Below are 14,272 nucleotides of genomic sequence, written 5' to 3' on the forward strand. Positions count from 1 at the left end.
CAACAGGACTGAATGTTAAAGCTCAGAAATGGACAGCACAATACTATCTAACTGTAATACAATTATGTTAAAACACTGAATGAAGCTGAATGTGAGAATGATAGAGGGAGGAGGGCTGGGGGCACAAAATCAGAAAGAAAGGTGATAAAGATTGAGATGGTATAATATAGGAATGCCTAGAGTATATAATGATAGCGACTAAATGTGCAAATTTAAAAAATGTTTTTGCATGAGGAAGAACAAAGGAATGTCATACTGCAGGGTGCTGAAAGTAGATGGTAATTAATATTTTAAAATTTCAACTTATGTGTGAGACTAAAGCAAAAAATATTTATTTGGTACAAAATTTATATTTTGACTAGTGATTTCCTAATATAACTTACGCAGACAGCTTAACTGAACACCGTAAGTACATGGAACCTTGAGTAGGACATAAGACTTTGTTGGTTTGTCCAGAGTAACGCCCCAATAAATCACAGAGTAATTTGAACAGTGAATAAAAAAGTATTCGCAACGTCCCCTTCGGGGAATGGTGAGAATGGGGGAAAATTCAACTTCCCAAAGTTGAATTTTTGATATTCTCACAAGCAGTGTGAACAACCAAAGCTATAGGGAGAGCCCCCAGTCTTGGGGTTTGTTCATATGAAACTTAACCCCACAAAGAATAGGTCAAAACTACTTAAAATTAGGCCTAAGAGTCACCCCCAAGAGAACCTCTTTTGTTGCTCAGATGTGGCCTCTGTCTCCAGCTAACACAACAAGCAAACTCATCACCCTTCCCCTGTCTACATGCAACATGACCCTCAGGGGTGTGGACCTTCCTGGCAACATGGAACAGAAATTCTAGAATGAGCTGAGACTCAGCATCAAGGGATTGAGAAAAACCCTAGAACGAGCTGAGACTCAACATCAAGGGATTGAGAAAACCTTCTCGACCAAAAGGGGGAAGAGTGAAATGAGACAAAGTGCCAATGGCTGAGAGATTCCAAACAGAGTCGAGAGGTTATCCTGGAGGTTATTCTTACGCATTAAGTAGATATCACCTTGTTAATCAATGTAATGGAGAGGCTGGAGGGAACTGCCTGAAAATGTAGAGCTGTATACCAGTAGCCATGTTTCTTGAAGATGATTGTATAATGATATAGCTTTCACAATGTGACTGTGTGATTGTGAAAACCTTGTGTCTGATGCTCCTTTTCCACAGGCAAGTAGAATATATGGAATAAAAATAAATAATAGGGGGAATAAATGTTAAACTAATGAAAGGGAGGAGTAAGGGGTATGGTATGTATAAATTTTTTTTTCTGTTTTCGTTTTTTTTCTTTTTCTGAATAGACACAAATGTTACAAGAAATGATCATGATAATGAATATGCAACTATGTGATGATATTGTGAATTACTGATTATATATGTAGAATGGAATGATCAAAATAGGAATGTTTGCGTTTGGTATTTAAAAAAATTAAATTAAAAAAAAAAGATATGTGGTCTCAGGGTGTGGTATGGGCTGTGGCACAGGATGCAGGGTGTGAGGCATAGGGCGGAGGGGACACAGCATGGGGTGGGGTGCTGTGCAGGGGCAGAGGTACCAAGGGCATAGATTGCAGTAGTGCAGGGGGTGGCGTGAATCACAGGGGTGTGACATAAAGTGTGGTGGGATGCAATGTGTGTGGTGGTTGAGGGGCTGGGGTGTGTGTGCCTGGGTTCATGTGGTGCATGTGGGCAGGATGCATGTGCATGCGATGCGGTGGGGGGCAGGGCATGGGGCAGGGCACAAGATGCAAGGAACACAGGGGTCAGGGCAGAGGGGCTGCAGTGTATGTGAGCCTGTGGGTGTGGGGTAGGCTTGGGCTGCAGGTAATGGCACGGCTTGCTTCCTAGTTCCCATCTCCCTGTTTGTGCACTTCTGAGGCCTCTGGGATCGGGGCAGGCACCTTCCTGGATGCAGCCTCCTGTCTTTAGTGGAATCCTGATGGAACCAACTAACACCTTTCTCTAAGTCCCAATTCCTCAACTTTTTTATCCAGGACCTCCCTATATGGTATAGAGAACCCTCTCAGGCCATTCACACCCTTAAACTGCTGTCCCGGTCATTTTTCTGTCACTTCTCTAGTTGTTTCTTGAAGCAAGGGTGAACTCAGCCTCTCCTATTCCACCATCTTCCTGGAAGTCTCAGTAGAATTTTTAAGCAGGGACATGATAGAATCAAGTCTATTTTGGAAAGATAACCTGAGTAAAATATGATGGACTTTTTTTTTTTTGTAGTGCCATTTTCATTTAATAAGCCAGTAGAATAGCAACCTAAGGACCTTGGCTATGATCACACTAAGATGTTTTTATGGGATTGCTACAGGAAAACATGATTGGCAGGTGGCAAACTCTGGCTCACTGTGCTAAGCAAGCAACTCCAACACCAACTTCCTGGAAAGACTTAAGGCTGGGCAGTGTAGCGGAGGTATTTCTTGCCAGATGGGAGCTCTTTGGTGAAGACTCCTTTAGGGAAAGGTTTTTTGGCTTCTTCTTCAGGGACGGTTGGAAGGACCAGCACACTGTCTCCATCCTTCCAATCAACAGCGGTAGCAACCCTTTTTTCTGTTGTCAGCTGGAGAGAGATAACTACTCTGAGAATCTCATCAAAGTTCCTTCCAGTGGTAGCTGGATAGAGGATAGACAGCTTCAGTTTCTTATCAGGACCAAAAATAAATACCACACTTGCTGTCACAGGCATGCCCTTTTCATCCTTCTCTGCTGGGTCCAGCATTCCCAACAGGATGGCAAGGTCCCGATTCCTATCATCGATGATTGGAAAAGGTAACGTTTCTGTGGGTTCATCACCATTGCATGCATTAATATCCTTGCTCCAGACAAGATGGTCCTCAATGCTGTCTATTGAAAGAGCAATCATCTTAATATTCCTCTTGGCAAATTCTGGTGCCAGCTTTGCAGCTCTGCCAAGCTCCGTGGTGCACACTGGGGTAAAGTCCCAAGGGTGGGAGAAGAGAATGCCCCATGAATCTCCCAGAAAGTCATGAAAACTGATGCGGCCGATGGTGGTATTGGCCTCAAAATTGGGGGCCACGTCCCCGAGAAGCAGACCTCCGGGCATGGCGGCAGCAGTGACATGGCAGGGTGAGTGGACGCAGCTGTCGTGGCCACTAGCCAGCTGGCGCTGGCAGAGCAATATGATGGACTTTTGGGGGTAGATATTAGAGGCAAGAGAATGACTCGAGTTTCTTTACTAGGGTCAGTGAATCCCTTGAAATGGAAGCAAAATTGTACACGTGTGCATGCATATGCATGTGGGTGTGTGTACACATGTACATGTGGATGTGTGTAAAGAACTGCACATTTTCTTAGTAAAATCACCATACACTCAATGGCATTTATGACCTCCAAAAGATGAATGATTATAGGATTAATGTTCAAGTAAACTGATTCAGTGAGAGCAGGAAGTGTGCAGAGAAGAGAATAAATTCATGAGATACTTTATAGAGACTGAAATTTTAGACTTGCAATTGTTAAGTGAGTGAGAGTGAGAGGAGCAGGATTTAAAGATGACAACACAGTTTCTAGCTGGTGTCTTGGAAGGTGAGGGAAGGGGTGGGAAGACAGAGAAGAGGGAGTATCATTACACTAAGAATAAAAATTACTTCGCTTCAAAGAATTGAATGCTTAACCTTTCCAGTTGTGTCACTCTTAACTGGAATTTTTTCCCCATTTTTACGAGCCAAATATTTCTGGCTAAAGACAGAGATAAGATGAACTACAGAGGACCTTGCTTGCATATAAAAATAAAAAGCAGATGAGAAAACAATCTTCAAAGTCTTTTGCAAACTGATTTCCTTCTCCATGAAGACCTGCTTTCCATACTCTCATGTCATTAGGACACCTCAGGGGATATCTGCTTCAGCCACAGAAGGGAATAAATGTATCCATAAGTGAGTAATCTAGGTAAAGATGGCAACTCAAAATGGTATTAATTTTTTAAACAGTACAAAGTATTTTACTCGACTTGAGGATTTTGCAAATTAGTAATCTGGTTCATTAGTGTGGATTCCCTTTAAGTGAATTTAACTCCATCTCTCATGTTTTTATGTACTTCATGACACATACCATAAATAATGGGTCAAATTCATATTTCTTAAGTACACATCTGTTAGAACCTAAAGGTCCTTTTCTGTTTCTCCCCTTATCCCTGCCCCACCCTCCAAAGCTAAAACAATGAGGGACACACAATGAGGGTGCTCGAGGCTGGGTCCAGAAACCATGTGACTGCTCACCTCTAGCATGTTCAATTCTAAATAAGATTTTAAAATGTCTGTGGATTTAAAAATCTATTTTTTTCCTACTTTCTGTTCTTGCATAAGAAATGCCCTACAGAGCTCCAATCTGAAAATAAACCAATATTAGTATGTATTCCATTACAGAAACTAGCAAAATCTTAAGAGACAGACATAAATTTCAAAAGTGTCAAAGTAAGAGTTCCATGCCCTAGTGCTCTAGTCATCCCTAAATTCATCCGAGACTCATGAAGCTGGAGTCCCTGTAGCTGGGTGTATATCTGTACTTTAACAGTCATTCCACCGGATTCTTTTATGTGCTAAAGCTTAAAGCACTGGTCTAAAAATTAAGTAGCAGGGAGAAGAAGAGATAGGGATGGGAACTAGCAAAATAAACAAGCCTAGAAAACAGAAAGAAATACAAAAGAAAAAAATTAGCCTGTTATATCTGGTAAGAGGGATTGGGGTTAGAATCACCAAATTGGACGTCTCTGATGTTGAAAGAAACTGGTCCCAAAGGTTTCCTTTCAGACTGTTCTTAAAGAAATGATTCTTACATGACTTTCTCTGATTCCATTAACTCTGAAATGGCTCCAAAGTTAAAATATCTGGGTAATGGTTAATTTTATGTTCAACTGAGCTATGTTACAGTGTCCATTTGGTCAAATTCTGGCCTAGTTGCTATTGTGGAGGCGTTTTGTAGATAGGCTTAGCATCTACAATCAACTGACCCCCCAAGTAAAGGGGATCACCCTCATCCAATCAAATCAAGTGGAGGTCTTAACAGCAAGAACCAAGGGTTCTGAAGAACTGAAGAATTTTTGCCTCGAGACTTTTCTGCCCAATGGAGTCTGGACTTGAGCATATCCACAATCACATGAGCTAATTCCTTATAATAAATCCTTCTATGTACACATATATCTTGTTAGTGTTTCTCAGGAGAGCTCTGACTGATAAAATCCTATAATTTAAATAATGTATGATAAGAGACATGAATAATTACCACTTCCTTCACCATCCTTATTACCATCCCCTGATGTCCGATGGTGGAGATGAAGCAAGGGACTCTCCTTTCTCCCCAAGGAGTAAGAGGGAGGGGTAGGGAAGACAGTGACCTTCAGCTGTCACGGAACCTTCTCAGGGCCAGGGACTGCAATTAATTTCAGAGGGACCTCTTGTCCCTGTACCATTTAGCCAGGGTCCTATTTCTATAAGGGGCTTAGGGAGTATAGTCTGGTTCGGAGGGGCTTGAAGCTGAGTTTGCAAAGAATATCACACAACATTGGGAAACATTCATTAAATTTGCAGGAATGGAGCTCTTACATTCACTATATCAGTGGTTCTCCAACTTTATCCTGCATCAAAAGTCACCTGGCGGGTGAGCCCCACCCCCAGAATTCCTGACTCTGGATGGGCCTGGGCTTCTGCGTGTCTGTCAGGCTCCCAGGTGTTGCTGCTTGTTCAGGGTCAGCACTCTGAACTGCTGGCTGTATCATCACTTCTCCTGATGTTTCTACCTTTCCATCAGTCAGCTTGTTCAATAGGTATTTTCTGGCACTTGCTAAGGAACCTGCAAGTCTAAAGCCAAAGTAAACCACTTTAGCACCAAGTGCCAGAAGTAAGACTAAGTAAGGGTCAAAGAGCAGTGTCCTGACTTAATCTTAAGCAAAAGAGAAAAAGGAAGCAGAAACAAAGGAAAAGCAGGGTGGGTAGGAGAAGGACTAGAAAGCAAGGAAGAGAAATGATCAATTCAAGAAGGAAAGACCGCTACAAGAAGTGGCCTCCTGCCCAGACGAGTTTCTGGTTCCGCCGTAGGCGGTGATCGAGTTACTATGGAGATGCAGTTGACTGGCTGGGCCTTGTGCTTGAGATTCATTTATTCCACGTAAATCAGAGGAACAAGCATCATGAACAGAAATGTATGGAAAATGCTGTTTTGCTAAAGCATAACCATTGTTTCAAAAGTCCAACATCTGGTGCACTTAACAATAGAAAATATATTAAATTATTTCCCAAACCAAAAAAAAAGAAGCGGCCTTCTCTTACCCCCTTGGAAGTTTTTTACATAGAGCCCTAGAACCTCCTGAAATGGGATGAAATGCTGTTTCTACATATGCATTTCTTCCTGCTGAGAGGGTCCATAGCTTTCATCACAGTCTCAAGGGGCTGTGACCCAGAAGGGTTTGTTATCCTCTGCTCTGAACCAAGTTCCTCCAACACAGGTTTATGCACAGCAGAGCTGACCAGTGGGCACGAGCACCCCTAAGCCTGGAGACCCTTCCTGCGCTAGTTCTGGGGCTTTGCCAAGAGAGCTTCCTCATCCAGAGTCCAGGGAGCCACAGCTGCTGATCCCTCAGAGGCTCTGATTTCATTTTCATATTTTTAAAAGCTTGCCTCCCCTCACCCAGATTCTCAGGTGCGGAGGCTGAAAGAGGATGCTCTATGAAGTGCTTCCCCAATGCGCTGCCTGCCTCCAGAAGCCCTGGGATCCAAACAGCTGCAAAATGGCCTTGGGAAGCCTGGGGAAGCCCAAGCAGCAGAAGGCCCATGAGATTTTCATTCAACAAACATATATTAATAAGCAGATGCTATGCTGGGTGTCAGAAAAGAGAAAGATGTGAGAGGCTCTCAGTTTGCCCTTAAATAAGTAGTCAGGACTGTGGAGGACAGTCAGGCTCAGCCATGCAGGCTGCAAGTCCACCCAGGAGGAAACTGACTGCCTGTGGGGGGGTGGGGGCAGGAGTTGTCAGGGACGGTGGCTCCAGGCAGGAGATGAGCTCAGAAAAGGGGACCTTTAGGAAGAGGGCCCAAGGCTTCCTAAATGCTCATATCTAAACTCAACACAGCACACATGCTCATACCTGAACTCCACTCACTCAGTTCTGCCAGAACAACTGCTCTCCACTTCCTCAGCGAAGCATGTACAGACAGGACTTCCAAGGTCAGGAGGCTTCTCCCACCCCTCCACAGAGCAAACACACATATACACACACAAGTACACACACACACACTTCAGCTCTATGAGCAATACAACTTTAGTCAGTTGTGCTTTGGAAACACTTAATGAAGGTAAACACTTAATGAAAGAGGGGAGGGGACAGGAAAAACTGTAGAACTAAGTATGAAAGAGATTAACTGTAAAAAGGAAGGAGAGAAATTGATAAAACTCATGAAGAATTTACGACTCAGACTATCCATGTGTCTTTAAGTCTTTCCACCTTACAAAAACTCCAACTGTAATTCAGCTGTGGTTAAGGGAAGAACAAGAGTAGAACTAAGCAGGTCCATACTCAAAGCAAAGGCCTGGGATCTACATCCAAATATTGGGCAAATTAATGTACATTTATATGTTTTTAATTAAAATAAAATGTTTGGAGGGTTGTCGATCATCTTTTATTATTCACTGCTTTAACTGCCTTTTTTGCATTTTACTCGCAAACTACCATTGGAATTAACTGGAAACCTAGCAATTCTTAACTTTTTCTTCTACATGGATTTAACTAGAATAGTTATGACCACACAATCCCCCACTTTGACCCCCTCCACCCCAGTCCACTGATCACTTTACTCACTTTCAACTGGAAAATTCTTGGCTCTGTTACTGCATTTGATCAACGATGACTCACAAACCATACAACCTCATTTAATGTGACCTGGATTTAATTAATATTTGTATTCCATTTGTATATTTTAAATACTATTTCAAAGAAATTTTTTAAATTACCTTTTGAATGCAATGTATTTGGCTTCTTTCTGGTTTTCCATATTTGAATGGGAGATACTAATAGTAACAAAAACATCCAAGTTATAACTACTGAAATTAAATTTGATTAGAAAGCTGTCATTTTATTAAGTAATTTCCCTGTTAATGGTTTTTGAAAAATTTATTCATTTGGAGTTGTCCTTCAAAACACGATCCCTTAAAATCCATGCTGTAACAAGATTATTAGTGAATAGCAGCTATTCAATACTTTATAATGTATTAAAATATCAATACATTATTATTTAATAAAGTGCTAGCTGTTTTGTAAGATCACAGAAGTACTATGGGATGCACGGGGGAGGTACCTATACAGATGGGTTCAACATAATAAAGCAAATTAAGAAGATACAACTGGATTTCCTGGCTGGCTAATGAAAACTCTTGCATTTAATCCTCTGAGGTTGACTAACTTATCCTTAATTTAAAAAGGAAAAAATGGTACTATTAAAATTACATTTACTCATGTGACAGGTAGCCAAAATGGAAATCACCAATGTTGTTATAGAAGCTCATTTTTCTCTAGTCCCACAAGGTCTTGCTCAAGTCTTACTAGTCAACCCTTAATCGACCTTAGTTCCTAGGTCCAAAATTTGAAGATGGAGGGATTCTTTTTTAAAGATGTACTTAAATATTTATATATAACTACCATAATTTAGATTTTTAAATTCACTAATAAATTTTAGTGTCACTCTACAGTATTAACTATGCAGTTGAGAAAAACATTTTGAAATTAACAAGAGTGAGTTGCAACATGCATTTCCTTTCAAGCCTTCCCCTTAATCCATTACTCCTGACATACACCCCCCCCAACTTACATGCATTAATCTTTCATGGCAAATATTTATGGCTTAATTTAAGCCCAATTAATGTTAACTTCTTTTGACAACACTGGAAGTATTTTTCAACCCCTTTCAGATCATTGAAAAAAAGACAGGACATTTTGGATTTAGAGAGTTCATTGTTTTTGTTGTTTACTGACTTAAGAAATTCCTGCTCTTAGCAGGACAGAGAGCTATGCTACCTCAGCTATAAGCAAAAAGACACTACCCTGAAGTGGAACTGTACCTCCTGAAAGCCTGGTTTTAGATGCTGACTCCACATCTTGATTGTAGCTCCCAGGAGATCACTTCACTGACGTAGACAATAAGATCAACCAAATCACCTGGCTGAATTAAACTTTTTAAATCATTTGTATGTAAGTGGATAAAAAAGATTAAAGTGGTACATCCATGATTATATGATTACAACTATTAAAACGCCTATGCCAACTTCTGATTTAAAAAGTGGACACTGCATGCATGTTATCTCCTCTCCACTGAATCCTTGCAAAAAAAAAAAAGATAAAAAGCCACAAGGGAAAAAAGATTCAAGTGAATGAGAAAGGGCAACACACTTTCTGGGTGAAGGAAAATGAGTAGAAGATAAGAAAAAGTAGAGGCTGCAACTCCATGCCTACAGAAGGTAGCACCACAGAGAAGCCACTTTGCTCTGAGATCCAGGAAAGCCTCCAGGCTTCGAGGCACCAGAACCAAACAGGGAGAGCAGGGTTGGATGTAAAGGAGTACAAGGCTAAAAATGGGGGAGTCAATGAGTACCAAGTTATAGAACAGTTGGATCCCCAGGCCCTCCCTTCCCTAAACTTGCACAGTTTCTCCGAGTGAAAGAGCTGGCTTCCAATCCAAGAGCTGCCAATTTGCTTTTTAGTCACTGATTCTAAAATCTGAACAGATAACTAAGGATCAGAGGACATTTCAGTAAAACTTTCCAATATCAGAGACAGAAACCAAAATAATAGGGAAGAAGGAATTTGAAAATTAAAAGTAAAATAGTATTTAAAAAAGAAAAAGAAAAAAGTAAAACAGTATAAATAAAAATTATTAAAAAGGCTAGAAAACAAAAGTCATAGAGCTCTCTCCAGAAAACAGTATAAAAGGAGAGATCTAACTATCAGGGAAACAAATCAATGCGGATGGCCCATGAAGTGAACAGAATTTCCAGTGAGAAAAGAGAAGGTAAGTTTTATCAAATAAGCAGAAGATATTTTCTCAAAGTTGGAAGGCATGGGTTTCCACACTGAAGGGGCCAAGTGTTGGGCAAAGATGAAAACAGACTTCAGCAAGGCATGTTACGGTGAAATTTTACCATATCAGACATAAGGAGAGGACACTAAAAGTTTCCAAGGTGGAAAAGCAATTCACTCGCAAAGTTTAGGAAACAGAACATTATCAGAGCTCTCAACGGCAACATTCATGGCTAGGCTATATTAGAACAATTTTTTTTTTTTTTTTTTTTTTTTTTTTTAAAGAGAGAGGGAGGAAAGGAAGGAAAGACAGAGAAGGAAGGAAGGGAGGAAGAAAGGGAAACATTTTTAAACATTTTCTTGTTTTTTTTATTATATTTTGTTTGTTTGTTTGTTTTTTACATGGGCTGGGGCCGGGAATCGAACCGGGGTCCTCCGGCACGGCAGGCAAGCACTCTTGCCCGCTGAGCCACCGCGGCCCGCCCAGAACAATGTTTTTAAAATTCTGAGAAAAAATACTTTTCAAGCTAGAATTCTGTACCTAACCAAACCGTCAATTAAAAGTGGATGCAAAATAAAGACATTTTCAGATATACAGAGTCTCAAAAATGTACCTATCATTTTTCACCTAAGCAAAAGAATAAACTGAGGAAACCACTGTGGTAGTCTGAAGATGTATGTACCCCAGAGAGACATGTTCTTAAACTTGACCCATTCCTATGGGTGTGAACTAATAGTAAGTAGGGCCTTTTGATGAGGCTACTTCAGGTAAGATGTGGCCCAGCTCAATGAGGAAGAGTCTTAATTCTATTACTGTGAGTCCTTTTTAAGAGAATAAAATTCAATCCAAGGGGGAAAGCTACAAAAGCAAGAAGCGAAAATCAGCACAATCCTGAAGAGAAGGGAGAGATCAGCAGGTGCTACCATGTGCCTTGCCATGTGGCAGAGGAGCCAAGGATGACTGATAGAAAGATCGGCTTGATGATACCTTCATTTGGACATTTTCCCAGCCTCAAAACTGTGAGTGAATAAATTCTGATTGTTTAACCCAACCTATTTCATGGTTATTTCATGGTATTTGCTTTGAGTTGCCTAGGAGACTAATACAGAAGGACACAGAGTATCCATCAGAGAGAGGCAGAGACCCAAGAACAGAGGCACAGACCTGGAGAACCCAGGTTAGTTAGAGCAGGAGGCTGGATGACTTCTGACCTCCTACTCCATTCCTGTATTTACTTGACTTTCAACCTCTGGCTTTGTCTGACTAATTCACTCATTCAACAATGTTTGTTAGCATCTACTATGTGTCAGGTACTATTCTAGGTGTAGGAAGCACAGAGGTGACTAAAGCAAAGTTCTGCCCTCTTGGAGCTTTCATTCTAACGGAGGAGAGGCACAGTAAAAAAGGAAATATGTCCTATTAGGTAAAGCAAGATGAAGAAAATAAGCAGGGTAAGGGACAACTTGCACCCAGGTGGAGTGCTAGTTGAGGGTGAAAGGAGGTGACCTCAGAGAACTGCGTACAAAGAAGAGCCTTGAGGGAACCTGGGGGAGGAATGATTCAGGCAGAGGGAATCATCACTCAGCCAAGCACAAGGCTTTAGGCTCGTTCCAAGCCCTGGTTTCTTTTGGCTTCTCTGGGAAATGATCTTGCCTGGGAAGGGAGCAGGGCTAAGGAGGCCCAGTTACCAAAGGGCTGGAGCTCCTATCAGGCCCATCCTCTCTCTTTGGCCAACCAAGTGTGGGGATACAGCAGAAGACCTTGCAAGGGAGAGTCAGGCAGAAAGAAAGGACGAAAGGACACGGTGGTTAAATGCTAACCTTGGTAAGTACAAGCTCAAACTCATCCAGGCAGACGCATCATTATATACTTACGTAGCTCTTTATATGTATGTTCATAAGCCAGAGACAAGCAGAGCAGGTATTATTATTTTCATTTGCAGATGCAGAAAGTGAGGTACTGCCAGGTAAAGAACTTGCTCAGGGTCACAGGTCATGTTAGGCATAGAGCCCCAACCATAATGTAGGCCTGCTGCTGAGACCAGCACCTAGTCAAGCCTGAATGTAAAAAATGTTTTACCCCTATTACTTTTCATTTTCTTCACACAGAGAAAAATAAAGTCCAAGCTGTAAGTGGCTCATGAGAATAATGAGATCTTTTTGGTAAGCATTTAATAAAACACAAGGCCCCTGGAATTTTTCCTTGAGTTGTAATTGTCTAGCTACCCCTCTAAGGCACAAGTATCAGAACTAGGCTAGACCTAAACCACAGATCAGAAACAACCATGATTCAGGAAACAAATGCAAACTAAAGGACAGAAGGAAATGCCTATGGGAGAAGAATGATGTTTTAATTGTTGGATCACTAGCAATCGCTGCTAGTTCCCTTCTGGAATGTGCTACCTGAGCCTTCCTTTATGAAAACACCGCACCTTCCTTTTCTTTGCCTGTCTTCAGGTTGCAGCTATGCCCAGAGAGCAGAGAAAGATTTTCATCAGCAGGACAGGAGTGGATGAAGGTGTGGGTGGGAGGAGCCATAGTGGCCAGTGACATACAGAGTCAGCAGGATGCCCGGCTGCTCCTGCTAAGCAAGAAAGTAAGGGAGTGGCCCTGGCTCCTTTTGATCTGGCTTAGTTCCTGAAGTCAATTCAAGAATTATGTCATCATTTACAACCTAAAGTCAGGCAAATTCTTCTCAGCCAGCTATTTAAAAACACTATACGTTCCTGTAGTATTAGCTTAAAATTGTCACTCTTCAAAACTCCTACATGAGAGAAGTACACTCATGTCTGAAATAAATTTCACAGTAAGTCTAAGAGGTGAAATGGATGGATGGTTGGAAGGATGGACAGGTTATGTGATGAAACAAGTATAGTAACATGATAAAAGTAGAATCCAAGTATTGGATATTGAATATTTATTGTAAAATTCTTTCAACTTTGTTGTGTTTTCAAAATTTTTCATATGAAAATGTTGGGGGGAAAACCCTCCCATCATCCTGGATAATTTCTACATCCATGTGAAAGATTCATTCAACAATCCAGCTTCCTAACCCTCCATTTCCCTGATCTTATCATTATGGAGAAGTGAGGCAAACTGCTTCTCCAGATACAAATTTCTTTAGACCTTATCAGATCTAATGCCTGAAACACCCCTCTGTCCATGACTGTGTTTCTTTTGTATCCAGCAGAGACCGCTTGGAGCATCAATGAACCATGCTCCTATCAGTACCCTCAATATCTTTCCCACAACAAGCACTACTGCATCGGCAAGCACTGGCAGACAGGTACAAGGGATGCAGAGGCATGAACAACCCACCCAGCTCCTGCCCTCAGGGAGGTGATGCAGCACCCAGGAGCCAGATGGCAAGCAGGTTAGCAGTGGCATTTGGAATACGTGGGTGTGGCTATCACCTGGGCTTTCCTGCCATCTTCTGCTGGGGAAGAACGGGCCTCTTCCCTGTCCTGGATCTCCTGGCTTCTATCCTCTGCGTCGTCTATGATAACTTACTTTACTTTCATTTTGATGGAGCATATCTTTCAGCCCCTTGAATTTTTTTATTATGAAAATTTTCAAATACACTCAAAAGTAGAAAGAACTGGATAATTAAACCTCTTTTGCCCATTTCAGATCCAAAAGTATCAAGATTTTGACATATGTGCTTCATTATCCCATTTTCCAGTATCTTTTCACTCTCTCCTGATGTATTTTAGAGGAAATCTCAGATTTCCAGTATGCAACTCTAAAAAAAATGTGGAATTAAAAATATAACTTCAATGCCATATATAACAAAATTAACAATAACTGTTTGGTATATCCAACTATTCAATCCATGAATACAATTTTGTGATTATTTGAAAAACTTCTTTTTACCCACATAGGTTTTTTTTTTTTTTTTTTTTTAAGAGAGAGGGAGGAAGGGAAGGAAAGACAGAGAGAAGGAAGGAAGGATGGAAGGAAGGAAGGGAGGAAGAAAGGGAAACATCTTTAAACATTTTCTTGTTTTATTGTATTTTGTTTGTTTGTTTGTTTTTTACATGGGCTGGGGCCGGGAATCGAACCGAGGTCCTCCGGCATGGCAGGCAAGCACTTTGCCCGCTGAGCCACCGCGGCCCGCCCCCCCACATAGGTTTTAATCAGGATCCAAACAAGGTCCATCCACATGTCTCTTACCTTTGATACCATCTTTGCTGTGTCTTTAATCTAGA

At 41.3% G+C, this 14,272-nt stretch overlaps 1 protein-coding gene and 1 pseudogene across 1 annotated transcript in view; both read right to left on the reverse strand.

Moving 5' to 3' along the window:
• Nucleotides 1-14,272, reverse strand: part of TJP1 (tight junction protein 1) — a 315,639-nt gene that overhangs the window by 258,744 nt on the left and 42,623 nt on the right.
• Nucleotides 2,251-3,142, reverse strand: LOC143651638 (peroxiredoxin-6 pseudogene; annotated as a pseudogene).

This window comes from Tamandua tetradactyla, chromosome 12 (assembly GCF_023851605.1).
Source record: "Tamandua tetradactyla isolate mTamTet1 chromosome 12, mTamTet1.pri, whole genome shotgun sequence".
In the NCBI taxonomy this organism is placed as follows: Eukaryota; Metazoa; Chordata; class Mammalia; order Pilosa; family Myrmecophagidae; genus Tamandua; species Tamandua tetradactyla.